The 14965-nt window shown below is 44.5% G+C and overlaps 1 long non-coding RNA gene and 1 pseudogene across 2 annotated transcripts; both read right to left on the minus strand.

Moving 5' to 3' along the window:
• Positions 1-400: 400 nt before the first annotated feature.
• On the minus strand, positions 401-12742 carry LOC111748672 (uncharacterized). Of its 2 annotated transcripts, XR_010321684.1 has the most exons (4): positions 11200-12742; positions 11012-11051; positions 7992-8117; positions 401-3979 (listed from the first exon to the last, which is right to left on the minus strand). It is a non-coding gene; the product is annotated as an uncharacterized LOC111748672 (long non-coding RNA). The 2 variants fall into 2 exon arrangements; XR_002784289.2 differs by lacking the exon at positions 11012-11051.
• Positions 12743-12887: 145 nt separating this feature from the next.
• On the minus strand, positions 12888-14265 carry LOC135231161 (BOLA class I histocompatibility antigen, alpha chain BL3-7-like; annotated as a pseudogene).
• Positions 14266-14965: the final 700 nt, after the last annotated feature.

A 14965-nucleotide genomic window follows, 5' to 3' on the forward strand; every position in this document is an offset into this window, starting at 1 on the left:
TGTCAAGCGGGCTACTCAGATAAAGAGTCAGAGTGCCTCGATACAGTCATTTTCTTGGGGCTTTATACCTGTTTTCTCCTACCTCTCCCTGTTAACGTTTAACTGCCAAGCCAGGGACCCCTGTAGAGACTATTTCCTTGCCTTAATGTTTAACTGTCAAGTCAGGTACCCCTGTAGAGACTATTTCCTTGGCTTATCATTTAATTACCAAGTTAGGGGCCCCTGTAGGGACCATTTCCTTGGCTTAACGTTTAACTGCCAAGTCAGGGACCCTTGTAGAGACAGTCTTATTGAGGAATGTCACTACCCCAGTCTCCTCCTCCTCCCGAGTGCAAGCTCTCCCCCTCCACCTTACAGATTGAATTGTGTCCCCCAAAAATATGTGTTGTAAACCCTAACTTCTATAAAAAAAAAAAAAAAAAAAAACTTCTATACCTGTGGTTATAATCCCATTTGGGAATGGATTGTCTTTATGTTAATGAGGAAGGATTAGTGTAGAAGTGTCTTAAATCAATCTCTTTTGAGATGAAAAAGAGATTAAACAAGCAACCAAAAGAATCAGAGATGAGGGAAGAGAGAGCCAAGCCACATGAAGATGACCCAGGAGCAGAAAGAAGCTCAAAGAGACAAACAAGGACCTTCCTCCAGAGCCCACAGAAAAAGAAACGCTTCCCCTAGAGCCGGCATCCTGAATTCAGAATTCTATTCTCCTAAACTGTGAGAAAATAAATTTCTGTTTGTTAAAGCTGTTCACTTATGGTATTTCTGTTACAGCAATACTAGATAACTAAGAAAAAAACCAAGTTGATTCTGACTCATAGCAACCCTATAGGACAGAGTAGAACTACTCTGTATGGTTTCCAAGGAGCGCCTTGGTGAATTCAAACTGCTGACCTTCTAGTTAGCAGTCATAGCTCTTAACCACTACGCCACGAGGGTTTGTGGTGTACTGGTTAAGTGCTATGGCTACTAACCAAAAGGTTGACAGTTCAAATGTACCAGGTGCTCCTTGGAAACTCTAGGAGGCAGCTCTACTCTGTCCTATAGAGTCCTATGAGTCGGAATCAACTCAACAACAACGAAAGATAACTAAGACACTGTGCAAATAAATCTGACAACAAAAAAGAAGATGATTTTCTCAAAAATATAATTTACTAAAATCCAACCCAGTACAGAAAGTTTAACCAGATCAATTTTCATAAAGAAATAGAGAAAGTTATTAAAGAGCTTCCCCAAGAAAAATATGAACCCCATGGAAGATTCACAGGATATTCCTCCAAATATTTAAGGATCAGACAATCCCAATGCTAACTAAAGTATCCAAAGCATAGAAAAATAAGGAAAAATTTCAAATTTATTTTATTGAGAATATGATTGATAGCAAAATCTAAGAAAAATTAAACAAAAAAGAAAACTACGGACCATTTTCCCTTATGAATGTCAGTACACACATCTTTCATGAATATTAACAAACAGAAACAAACTATACAATTTTAAAAAATAAATCATTACGACCTAGTGGAGTTTATTGCAGGAAGATGATGATAGTGCACTTTAAGATAAATACACTAATATACAGGTAGTTCCTGACTTAAAATGACTCCTTTGTAAGTTGGTTGTGATGTAAGTCGAACACTTCCTTTTTTTTTTTTAGTTTTCATAGCCTACTGTACGGCAGTGTTTTGAAGAGTAAATCATAATATTGAACATCTGCAAGTGAACATCTGAGAATGATAACATCTGCAAATTATGCATTGCAACGTTGTGTGTAGTGCATATTACAAAGGATAAGATGAATAACAACAAAACAAAGACGGTCCTAAGTGAGGCTCATTGTAACTCAAATATGTCATAAGTTGAAGACTACCTGTAATTCATCATTAGAAAAATCTAAGCGGGAAAAAATCTGTTATATTCCCCATAGATGCTGAAATACTATCTGACAAAATTCAAGAGTTCTTGCTAAGTTAAAAAAAATATTATTTCTAACATAAACACATACATACACCTCAGGTAAAAAGTGGGCAGTTGATTTTAATGAAGAAACACTGAATGTATTCCTGCTGACTTAGGAACAATACAAGGATTCCTACTATTGCCATTATTATCTGACATTATTTAGAAGATATTACCTAATGCAATTAGACAATAACAAGCACTTAGTGACAACAGAATAAAAAAGAAAGGGTTAACACTATCTCTATTTCTAGGTTATGTAATTACATATTGAAATACACAAGAGAAGCCTTGGAAAACTACTATATATATATATAATTTTATAAATTAGTAGACTACAAATTACCAAACAGTAAACAATTGCCTTTCTACAAACAACCTATAACAAGTTTCAAATTTTTAAAGAGATCACCCTACATACAACACTAACAAAATGTCTTTAAATTTTTTTTTTCAATAAAAAAGTGTAAAATTCTGTAAGAGGAAAACTTTAAAACGCTCCTAAATTTACAAAATAGGCTTGAACAGATAGCAGGACATACAAAAAAAAAGGACATACAATGTTTTTGGATGTTGTTGTTGTTAGGTGCCGTCCAGTCAGTTCTGACTCATAACAACCCTGTGTACTACAGAATGAAACATTGCCCAGTCCTGTGCCATCTTCACAATCATTGTTATGCTTGAGCCCATTGTTGCAGCCACTGTGTCGGTCCATCTCATTGAGGGTCTTCCTCTTTTACACTGATCCTCTACTCTACCAAGCATGATGTCCTCCAGGGACTGGTCCCTCCGATAACATGTCCAAAGTATGTGAGACGTAGTCTTGCTGTCCTTGCTTCTAAGGAGCATTCTGGTTGTATTTCTTCCAAGACAGATTTTTTTTTTTCATTCTTTTGGCAGTCTGTGGTATATTCAGTATTCCTCACCAACACCATTATTCAAAGGCATCAGTTCTTCTTCTATCTTCCTTATTCATTGTCCAACTTTCACACGCATGGTGAAAACACCATGGTTTGGGTCAGATTCACCTTACTCCTTAAAGTGGTATCTTTGCTTATTAACAATTTAAAGAGATCTTTTGCAGCAGATTTGACTTCTTGACTGCTGCCAGCAGATAGAAGGACACACAATGTTTTGGGGTAGGAAGATAAATTACACAGCTGTCTCACAGAGTTAATTTATAAATTTAAAACACCCTAATAAAAACACCAACAAGTGGAGTTTTTTGTCTCAAGTTAGATAAATTGATTATAAAGTTCATATGAGAAAATAAATAAGAACAATCAGGAAATCCTTAAAAACCGAGGACCAAATTGAGAAGCGGCCATCCAGCCCTGCCAAAAACTAAAACGTTTTATAAAGTTTCTGTCACTAAAATAATGTGTTACTGGTACATAAATAGACAGACCAATGGAGCAGAATAGTAAGTCCAGAAAGAGAATCAAGTGCAGTGTTTATTCTTCATCCAATGACTTTAATTCATTCTTGACCATGTGACACTAAGGGAACAGTATTCAATGAGGAAAAAAAAAGTGTGGTATAGTGCATTCTATACCAGTATTAAACTCATAGATAACATTTACACATAGAAAAATGTATCAACAGCACAGTGAAAACAAGTTTATGTAGGTAATAAACAAGAATTTGAAATTAAATATATATAGTCTCCCACATGCAGCTCGACGGCACCTAACAACAACCACAGTCTCCCACAAAACTTAATGTACTGAAAACTTATTGTACTCATCACAGTAGGAAGAATATTTTTGATAGTGGGTGTGTTTGGTGGATGTTTTCTAGAGAAGCTGGACTTTCTAGAGAAGCAAAATCAGTGAAGTGTACATTTAAATATGAGATTTATTTAAGGAAATGGTTCACACAATTGTGACGGCTGGCAAGTCCCCAAACCCATGGGTCAAGTGGCAGGCTGAAGATTTCTCCTGACTCATGTGGTTGCAGGGACTGACAAATCCAAAATCTGCAGGTCAGGTGGCAGGCTGAAGACTTCTCACATTCTAAAAATCTGCAGTCAGAATAGAAAAGTGCAGGATCGAGAGAGCGCTTTGACAGAACATCCATTTATATATTGGATGCAGGCCACACCCCCCAAAATACTCCCTTCCAACTGATTGGCTGCTCATATAAAATCATGAAATGGAGGATGATTACATAGTGTCTGCCAAACAACTGAGAATCAGGGCCTAGCCAAGTTGGCACATAACATTAACCATCACAGTGGAAAAGGAGTGTGAAGAAGTTTCATATATTTCTTGACTATTTCCTTGACATGTAACAATTTCCAAAAACATGCAAGTGATTCAAAACTTCTTTACCTTTCTCTATTTGTTAATATTGCATGTACAGTAGCCATGCTACCTATTATGTCTTTTTCCACAATCTTATTTATGCTATCTCTCTTTTACGTCAGTCACCGCTGCTAGAGGTTTGTCTTCTCAAACAACCAGCTTACATCTCAGTTTTTTCTCTCATTAATTTATTAAAGATTGGGTGTTTCTAATAAACTGATTTACCATCATAAACTTTAATGCTTTATATTTAACATTTTCATCATTGTGACTGCTAACTATTCTCTTATTTTCTGTTTTAAACTCTGAATTTGGGAGTATGTTCTTTTGCAAATTTCTGTAACAATCATTTGGTGAGGGCATTATTGTCATGTTTATATTTCACGCATTGAAGTTATAAGATGCTGTCTCTGTGAAATAGCTTTGAAATGTTCTGAGACTTGATTTATAGCCTAATACTTGGAATAATTTTTTATCTAGTATCTCAAGTTGTACTTCAGAAAATTGTGTATTTGATTTTTGGTGTGGGGTTAGGTATAGGCAAATTGGTGGGTGGGCCAGCGGGCAGGCAGGCAGGCAGGCACACAGATAGATACAATGGGTTATGGGTATTAGTCAGGTCTTCTATAGCTGATATATGTTTTTGTGATTTTTAACTGAGATGAAATTCACACAACAAAATTCACCATCTTAAAGTGAACAGTGTAGTGGATTTTTAGTATATTCACCAATGTTGTGCAACAAACACCCCTATCGAATTCCAGAAAATTTCTATCACCCCCAAAATAAACTAGGATCTGTTAGCAGTCATTCCCAATTCCCCACTTCCTCCCATCCCCTGGCAAACACTAATCTACTTTCTTTATTTCAAATGCTGTTTTCTGTCTGCATGAATCTGCCTATTCTGAACATTTCATATAAATGGAATCATTTTCAAATTGGACACCTATTACATAGAGAGTTTCATTCACTTAGTATAACGTTTTCAAGTTCATCCATGTTAGAGCATGTATCAATACTTTCTTCTTCTTATGGCTACATAACTTTCCATTGTATGGATGTACCATATTTTGTTACCCACTCATCAGTTTTCAGGCATTTAGGTTGTTTTCACTTTTTTACTACTATGAAAAATCATGTTATGAACACTCACAGGTTTTTTGTTCCCATTTTTGTGCAAACATATGTTTTCCATCTTCTTGTGCATATACTTAGGAGTGGCATTGCTGGGTCATATGATAATTCTATGTTTATTTTGAGGTAATATTAAACTGTTTTCGACAGCAATTACACCATTTTGTATTTCTACCAGAAATGTAAGAGGGTCCAATTTCTCCACATTTTTGTCTACACTTGTTATTTTCTTTTAGCCATCCTAGTGGGAGTGGGGAAAATCTGGTGGCACAGTGGTTAAGAGCTATGGCTGCTAACAAAAAGGTCGGCAATTCAAATCCACCAGGCACTCCTTGGAAACCATATGGGGCAGTTCTTCTCTGTCCTACAGGGTCGCTATGAGTCAGAATCAACTGAAGGCAGTGGGTTTGGATTTTTAGTTTTTGTGGGAGTGAACTGGTATCACATCACGTTGTGGTTTTGATTTGTATTTCCCTAATGCCTAAGGATGTTGAGCAACTTTTTGTGTGCCTACTGTATATCTTCTTTGAAGAAATGTGTGTCTTCTTTGGAAAAACATCTATTCAAATCCTTTGCACATTTTTTAAGTGGGTTAATTATCTTTTTATCGTTGAATCATAGAAGTTCTTTGTATGTTCTGGGTGGTGGTGGTGTTGTGAGATGCTGTTGAGTCAATTCCCACTCATGGTGACCCCGTGTGTACAGAGTAGAACTGCTCCATAGAGTTTTCAAGGCTGTGACCTTTTGGAAGCATATCTCCAGGCCTGTCTTCTGAGGCTCCTCTGGGTGGGTTTAAACCGCCAACCATTTAGTCAAATGCTTAACCATTTGCACCACCCAGGGACTCATCTTTCTCTCTTACAAACGTTAAAAAACACAGGTCTATAAGACTTCAGAGAGGCATTAGTGGTTCAGTGGTAGAATTCTTGCTTCCATGCAGGATACCCAGGTTTGATCCCCAGCCAGTGCCCCAGGAGTACTTATAGAGCTTGTTACAACCTACACAAACCTCTCCCAGAACACACCAGAAAACTGGCCACCCATGGGGAAAAAAAAAAAAAAAAACCCACTGTCGAGTCGATTCTGACTCATAGCTGCCCTATAAGACAGAGTAGAACTGCCCTATAGGGTTTCCAAGGAGCAGCTGATGGATTTGAACTGCCGACCTTTTGGTTAGCAGCCAAGCTCTTAATCACTGGGACACCAGGTCTCCATACTGGGAACTGAAAACCAAAAAAAAAACAAACCCATTGCCATCAAGTTGACTCCAACCCTATAGAACAGAGTAGAACTGCCCCACAGAATTTCCAAGGAGCAGCTGGTGAATTCAAACGTTGGACCTTTTGGTTAGCAACCAAGCTTTTAACCACTGTGCTAACAGGGCTCCATACTGGACACCCACCCACCCACTGCTGTTGAGTTGATTCCGACTCATAGCAACCGTATAGGACAGAGTAGAACTGCCCATGGAGTTTCCAAGGAGCAGCTGGTGGATTCGAGCTGAAGATCTTTTGGTTAGCAGATATAGCACTTAACCACTATGCCACCAGGGTTTCCATACTGGGCACAGGATCCAGGAATTCCTTACTTAACAAACACTACTGTTGAGGCTGATACATATCCATGTTGGGAATTCCTGGTCTACATTCTTGCTACTAGAAGACTAATCTGAAGACCAGCAGCATCAGCATGAACCTTGTTAACAAGTATAGAATCTCATGCTCTACTCCAGATGTCTTAGTTATCTAGTGCTGCTACAACAGAAATATCACAAGTGGATGGCTCTAACAAACAGAGATTTATTCTCTTACAGTCTAGGAGGCTAGAAGTCCAAATTCACGGTGCCAGCTCCAGGTGAAGACTTTTTCTCTCTGTTGCTTCTGGGGAAAAGTCCAGTCATCAATCTTCCTGTGGTCTAGGAGCATCTCAGCTCAGGTACTACAGGTCCAAAGGATGCTCTCTGCTCCTGGCACTACTTTCTGGTGCCAGGAGGTCCCCCTGTCTCTCTACTGGCTTCTCTCTTTTACATCTCAAAAGGGATTGATTCAAAACACAACCTAATCTTGTAGATTGAGTCCTGTCTTATTAACATAAAAAAAACTGCCTCTAATTCTGCCTCATTAACATCACAGAGGTAGTATTTACAACACATAAGGAAATCACATCAGAGGACAAAATGGTGGACAATCACACAATACTGGGAATCATGGCCTAACCAAGGTGACACACATTTTTGGGGGAAACAATTCAATCCATAACACCAAATCTTTCAAATATTAATGCAATTTCCAGGTGATTCTTGTGCACAATACAGTTTAAACTCCCTGATCTGTGTGCTTTATAAACACAGTACTGAACCCTCCAGTTGGCTCTTGGAGCGTGGTCTTATCAGACTGCTTAGCACTGAACAGTCCACGGTTCAGTCTTTGTTCCTTTCTCTTCTATAGATAATCACTCCCTTGGTGAGTTCTTCCATACTCAGATCTTTAAATAGCATTCATATGATGTCACCTCCCAAATCTATTTCTCTAGCCTAGATTTTCCCCTAAAGTCTAGATTCATATATTCAACTGCCAACTCAAAAAACTTACTTACATCTCTGATAGACATCTCAGATATAACATTTCTGAAACCGAATGCCTGTGATGCCCTCTTCTTAAGTATGCTCCTTCCAGAGTCTTAGCCATCTCTGCTGACATCAGCTCTGTCTTAGGCTGGGTTCTGTAGAGAAGCAAAACCAGTAAAGTGTATAAATAAATGTAGAGAGAGATTTATATCAAGGAAGTGGCTCACATGGTTTTTAGAGGCTGTAACATCCCTAGTCCTTGAGGCAGGAAAAAGACTCCTCCTGAATCACAGAGCCGTAGGGGCAGGAGAACCCAGGATCTGCAGGCTGGAGAGCAGGGTTGTTGTATACAGGCTGTGAAGATCTAAGAACTTCAAGATCGGCAGGCAAGATCACAGGCAAACTGGCAGCTCAAGTCCCAAGAAACAGAGGTCAGAGGAAGAGAAGCCAGCTACAGGATCTGGAATGAGCAAAAGCCCAGGCAAGGCGAGTAGGAAAAGCCAGGTGACGAAGGGCAAAAACATGAAGGCTGAGGGGTGTGGTGAGCGGCCACAGGCCCCGCCCTTGCCTGTACCACAGTAGATCCCATCAAGGGGGTGATCAAGTATCACATCTCAACCAGGAAGTGATCACAGCATTATGCAACTGCCAAAACACTGAGAATCATGGCCCAGCCAAGTTCACACACAATCTTAACCATCACAAGTTCCATCTTCCTGTTTGCACAGACCAAAAATTTGGGTGTCCTCCTTGACTCCTCTCTCTCATACCCCAAATTTCATCCATTAAGAAGTCCTATAACATTCAGCATCAAACCATATACAGAATCCAATCACTTCTCACTGTTTTCTTTGCTCACACCCAGGCAAAGCAACCAACATCTCTAGCTGGAATGCAGCACATATTTCTCAGATTTCCTACTGCCTCGCTCACCCCTTGCCTCTTAATTCTATTCTCAGTACAGAAGCCAGAGTGATTCTTTTAAAAAAGGAGCCACGCCATATCTCTCTTTGGCTCAAAACTGTCTTGTAACTCCCCATCTCATTCAGAGTAAAAGTCAGAACTCTTCCCACACCCTCAGGCCCTACACAATCTGGCAGCACCTCTGACCTCATCTCAATGACTCTGCTGCAACCACACTGGCCTTCTCACTGCTCCCAGAACGCAGACACAGCCCTGCCCTGGTGCGTCTGCACTGGATGTTCCCTGCCTGGGAAGATAATCCCAGACATCCTCATGGCCAATTCCTTCATCCCCCAAATCTTTCCTCAAAGGTCACCTTCTCAATGAAGCCCATGCCAACTACCCAAGTTTGAACAGCCATCTTCCCTCTCCCCACATACCCACACTCTGTGTCATTTTCCCATAGCACTTACCACCTTCTAGCATAAACACTTTCCTTATTGCTATGCTTATACTCCATAACCTGCCTCTCCCCACTAAAATACATGCTCCACAAAGCTGACAATTTTTTTTGCATTTTTAGTTCACTGATGTTTCCCAGATGCAAAAATAGTGTGTCATCTAGCCAACACTCAACAAATGTCAGTAGAATGAATGATCAGTGTAGTGTAGAGCACCTCCCTGTTCTAAAGATAGTGTCTTTATCAATGTAGCCTCAGACCAAAGGAATTTATCTAAGATGAAAAATTATCAGATCCCTCTTCTCCGCTGATTCCAGAATCTACTTCCTTGAAAAAGTTTGGGGAAAAGATGAAAAGACCAATCCAGGGAACAGTTCTAGGAGGAGAAGAGCTGGACAAGTCTGAAAATTCATTCATCTCTCAATACCACAGAGGACAATGACAGGAAAAAGAACTTCTGCTGCTGTCAGAGACAGGGACATCCAGACAGAATGAGAACAGAACTCATACACAAGAACTAGAATAGGCATAAAACCCAAAAAAACCAAACCCACTGCCATCCAGCCAATTCTGACTATAGTGAGCCTATAGAACAGAGATGAACTGCCTCATAGGGTTTCAAGGCTGTAAATCTTTACAGGAGTAGACTGCCACATTTCTCTCCCATGGAGTGGGCTGGTGGGCTCAAACTCCCGACCTTTCGGTTAGCCCAAGTGCTTCAACCGCTGTACCACCAGGGCTCAGAGCAGGCATAATACTCCGTAACTACAAAGACACAAAAAACCAACATGCAAAAGGTGGCTGAGGGCCAGACTGGACCTGAGCGCAGGCAGACCCAACTGCACAAAGCTCTTGCTGCCCACAGCTCTGCAGACAGGACAAGGCCCAAGCAACATCAGAGTCCCTATGATCACTGGTCCTGAGGGGACGAGCTTCTATTGAAGGGACAAGGACAACAGAGCAGTAAAAATGACACAGCCAGGGAGTAGCCATGTCAAAGCCCGTGCTGTCCTGAGCTGAGCAGAGGCCTGACTGGGCACAGGCCCCATCCACGTTCAACTCCTCCATGACTTCTCCTGTCCTCGTCTGCAACAGACTCAGCACAGCAAGATGCTGGTTTAGGAAGGTTCTCAGATCTTCATTTATCTTCCTTTCCTTTAATTAACCCATCAACCCACCTCATGGAAAAAATCTGCAAAAACAAATTCATTCCCAGATTCTGATTTTCAATAGAGATGAGAAGTTGCAACTCAGAGCAACACGAAGTTATGACAGTGATGGAGACATCCCAACCCCACCTCTACTGGAACAGGGACACCAATCAGGGAAGGGACACAGGACAGTGCCAGGAGGGATTCCTAGTGGGCAGGGGTGGGCTAGTCTCACTACATCCTCACATTATGTTAACAGGAACACAGACACTTTCAGATGCTCTTTGTAGAAAGAAAAGCCAGGGGCTCTTGAAATGAGAAAGAGGGATGTGAACAAATCTTCTATCACTCAGCCCCACACAAGGCAGCTGTCTCATGCTACAGAAGAAAGTAATCATGAACAAATTCAGGTTAGTGTTGATACTCCAGACACCCCACATAAGCTCAAAATCTCCAAATTCAGAGAATCCCCATAATTCAGTCATGTCCCCTCTGCCCCAACTCCTCCCCCATGTCAGGCCCTCCAGGTCTCACCTTTAGAAACCGTGAGAGACATCAGAGGCCTGGCCACTGTCTGGAGAAGAACAAAACAAGATCTGGCCAGAGCCCACAAGAGGAATCATGGAATGGTTGGGCACCACCATAGGCTCCCGTCTATACTGTCCCAAGGTTCTTAAGGATCAGCTCCTTCCCCTCCATGCTTACTTGCAATCCGATCATACCTGTTGCCGTGGAGTTGATTCCAATTCATAGCATAGCTCCATCCTTTATCTCAGGTGGGAAGAAAATGTCCTGTGAGAGGCCAGGGAGGAGGCAGGGTCATCAGGTCCTAGAAGAGTGGACTAGTCCTGGACCCCAAGTATGTTTCTAGAACTGTGATGCCAGATTGGGGACAGGATCAGGAAACAAGAGTAAAGAAAATGTGCAGGGACTGGACCAACTGCTCTCCTAGAGGTCTGCCCTCAGCAGGGACTTTCTCCTCTGACCTGGAACAGGTAGGAATCAGGTCCCCATCACCAGAATCATCAGGGTGAAAAATCTGCCCTTCATCTTTACATATATTTTAGAAAAGAACAAGTGTTAGAGCTAAGGGCCCAGGTTGGGTCAGCACATGTATAGATGATGCCTCCTATAAAGAGGCAGAAGACAGAAAATCTTCTACCTGGGACTTTAAACCCCTCAGTGGGACAAGAAAACTCAGACCCAGCCCCCTTCCATACCTGAGCCCTTCTTTCAGATCACAATTCCAGCCACCCCAGCTCCAGCGATCACAGATCCAAGGAGAAACAGGTAAACAATTCCCATGATGGGGGTGCTGGACTGAGAAGGTGGCTCTAAGGAAGGAAGGGAAGGTGAGGGGCCCCGGCCCCAAGTCTCAGCCCTGATCCTGCTGGAGAGCTCCAGAAGGGCTCTAGCTTTCCCTGAGGAGAGGCTCCACCCTAATCCCCCTCCTTACTCCATCTGAGGGTGAGGGACTTGGGCAGCCCATCATGCCACACACTGTTCAGTGGTCACACCAGGACTGCCCACTTCTGAAAGATCTAACCCCCCTGCAGTCCTGGTTTTCACAAGTTCCGTGTCCTGGGTCTGGTCCACCCCATCCTGCTGCCAGGCCAGAGTGATCTCTACCAGGTAGAAGCCCAGGGCCCAACACCTCAACATGACATCACAGTCAACGTCAAGTTCAGAGATTGGGTGGTGGGTCACATGTATCTGTGGGGGATCTGAGAAGAAGGGTCAGAAAATTCAGGAACTTTAAAGTACTTCCCATAGGCCACTTGAGTAGTGTTCATGTGACCATCCTGAGAATGGACAGGACAGTTGGGGTCGGGGAGGGGGTGCAAAACCCAGACACCAGCCTGGACCAGGGATCTGGGACAATCTCTTCCTTAGAAAGTTCTACAATCAGGGTGATACAGCCCAGGGTAGGAGGCTCCAAGTCTCTGGGAGGGAGAACAGAGACTTCTGGTCCTGACCTGTGTGGAGGCTGAGAGACTCAGAAAAGCTGGAGTCAGACCTCCAAAGATATTAGGTGTGGAACAGGGACCAAGGCCTGAAAGAGAAAGTCCCTCGTGGTACCCAAAGCTGCAGCCACTGTCAAAGGGAACTGCAGATCAGTTATTTCAGAGATATCTCCCCTCTAATCCATAGAGACTGGATTCTTTAATTGTCCCTGAGAGGAGAGGTAACCCCTGAAACAGTCGCTCTTTGGTAAAGGACGTCGAAACCAGGGAGACTTCTCCCTCTCTGGAGCCATGGGAGGGGGGTATTCTCACCTCAATCCCATTCTCCTCCCCTCCTTTGGGACACCAGCTGGTGGAACAGCCCTACCCCGACAGGAGATCCGAGAGATGTCATACCTCCAGGTACCTGTGGATTCACTGCACGCACTCCCCTTCCACGTAGGCCCTGACGTGGTCCGCCATACCGGCCTCCTCCAAATTGCGCTGGGTGATCTGAGCCAAGGTGTCTGCCGCGCTCCAGGAGCGCAGGTGTTTGTTCAGGGCAAGGTAATTGGCCTATCATACGCTAGCTGCTCACACCTAAGGAGGAAGCGCCTGTCTTGCCCCAAGTCGCAGCAAGACATCCTCTGGAGAGTGAGACACTGGCCCCACCCTCCAGATCAGCCCCCACCCTGAGGAGAGGCTCCACCCTAATCCCCCTCCGCAGTCTGCACGCTCACTTAGCCAAGTCCCAGTAACCTCCACTGGCAGTGACTGGTCATTGAGTTAAACTGAAAGCCAGAGCAAGTCCCTAAGCGTTGTCCCGGGTCTAAGGGTCGGGCGGGTCCCGCCGCCGCCTCGGGGTGAAGCTCGGACCCGGGGACTCGGGGCGACGCGGCTGTGGGGACAAGGGGACCCGTGACCTGCGACCCGGGCCCGGCGTCACTCACTCACCGGCGTCGCTCTGGTTGTAGTAGCCGTGCAGGGTCCGCAGGTCCACTCGGTAAGTCTGTGCGGTGCCCTTGGCGCTCCGTGTCTCCCGGTCCCAATACTCCGGCCCCTCCTGCTTTATCCACGGCACCCGCGGCTCCGCCCTCGGGTTCGCTGCGTCGCTCTCGAACCGCACGAACTCCATGTGGTCCACGTAGCCGACGGCGATGTACCCGGGCTTCCCGCGGCCGGGCAGGGACACGGCGGTGTGAAAATACCTCAGGGAGTGGGAGCCTGGGGGCGGGGAGCGGCTGAGACCACCGACCCCCTCCCTCCCCGCGCGGGCCCGGGTCCGGGGTCGATGGGGGCGGGGAGGGGGTGACAGGTGAGGGGTGAGGGGCTCGTGGACCGATAAGGGGCGGCGGGAGGAGCAGGGCCGGGTTGTAGTGGTGGGAGATGAGGGGGCAGGAGGCGGGGGAGGGGGGTCAGGACTGGGGCGGAAGGACATGGTTCTGGCGTCGCCCAAGGGCGGTCCCCTCGCTCCTCCCTCCACAGAGGCCTTTTCCCTCCCGACTCCGCACTCACCTGCCTGGCTCTGGGTCAGGACCAGGGCCCTGAGAGCAGCAGGAGGTGGACCCGGGGCCTCATGACCCGGGGCCTCGGGGTCTGGGAAGACTAGAATCCTAGGAATCCCGGCCTGTCCGCGCCAACTTTGTGACTGAGAACCGCGGTGAGTCTGACTTCTCCAGAAACTCAGTGGAAGTTAGAACTGGGGCCTCCTCATGTGTCCACAGGCAGAAGAACATACTTTGTGACAGAGGTTGGGGGTGGGGAGAAGTGAAACTCCAGGGACCTGGGGAATCCTCAAGGCTAGGTTCCTTACCCCAGACACTGACCTCGAGGGCTGAGTTCCTGGTTGCCAAGCCTGGTGACCTGAGACTCCGCACTGACCCCTTTCCTCCTGCACTGGACCCTCCGTCAAACTGGGTCCTTGAGTCCTCCCTCCAGGGCTGTCTGAGGAAACCAGGGAGAGACCCCCAGGCTGGATCCAGCCCCTTTTCCTCCCCTTCCCTTTTCCGAATATCTCTCTGGCTGAACTGGCCTCCCACCCTTTACCCCTCTCCCTGGACTCTTCTAGAAGAAAATTCACCCCCAGGGAATTGGATGCCTGAGAGTGAGCTGGCCCCAAGTGAAAGTGGAGAGATAGGGATGTCATCCTTACAACTGGGAGAAGTTGTATCTGAAGGCATTACATAGAGATTCCCACTGGGATCAGTTTCCTTTTTGCTTATTGAGGACAGTAGCTAACACAACCTTGATAACCCTGAACTATCAGGAATCTAATCTGTAAAAGAAATGATTTGGGCCCATTGGTGTATAAATGTCTCTAAACAGCTGCGCAGTCAGGCTCAAAAGCTCCCAAGTTTTACTTTACCAAACAACGTGACTCCTGGGTTGTCGCATATTAAAATTATCACATGAAACAATGATTATTACTGTGTATTTCAACAAAGAGCGTGTACAGACTTCAGCCTTCTCAAAGATGCAAGTGTTCATTGCAGTCAAAATGCTCTTCACCAGTGCCCATACCTTGCCTATGTTTATGCATTATTAA

Source organism: Loxodonta africana, chromosome 1, assembly GCF_030014295.1.
Source record: "Loxodonta africana isolate mLoxAfr1 chromosome 1, mLoxAfr1.hap2, whole genome shotgun sequence".
NCBI classification, from domain to species: domain Eukaryota; kingdom Metazoa; phylum Chordata; class Mammalia; order Proboscidea; family Elephantidae; genus Loxodonta; species Loxodonta africana.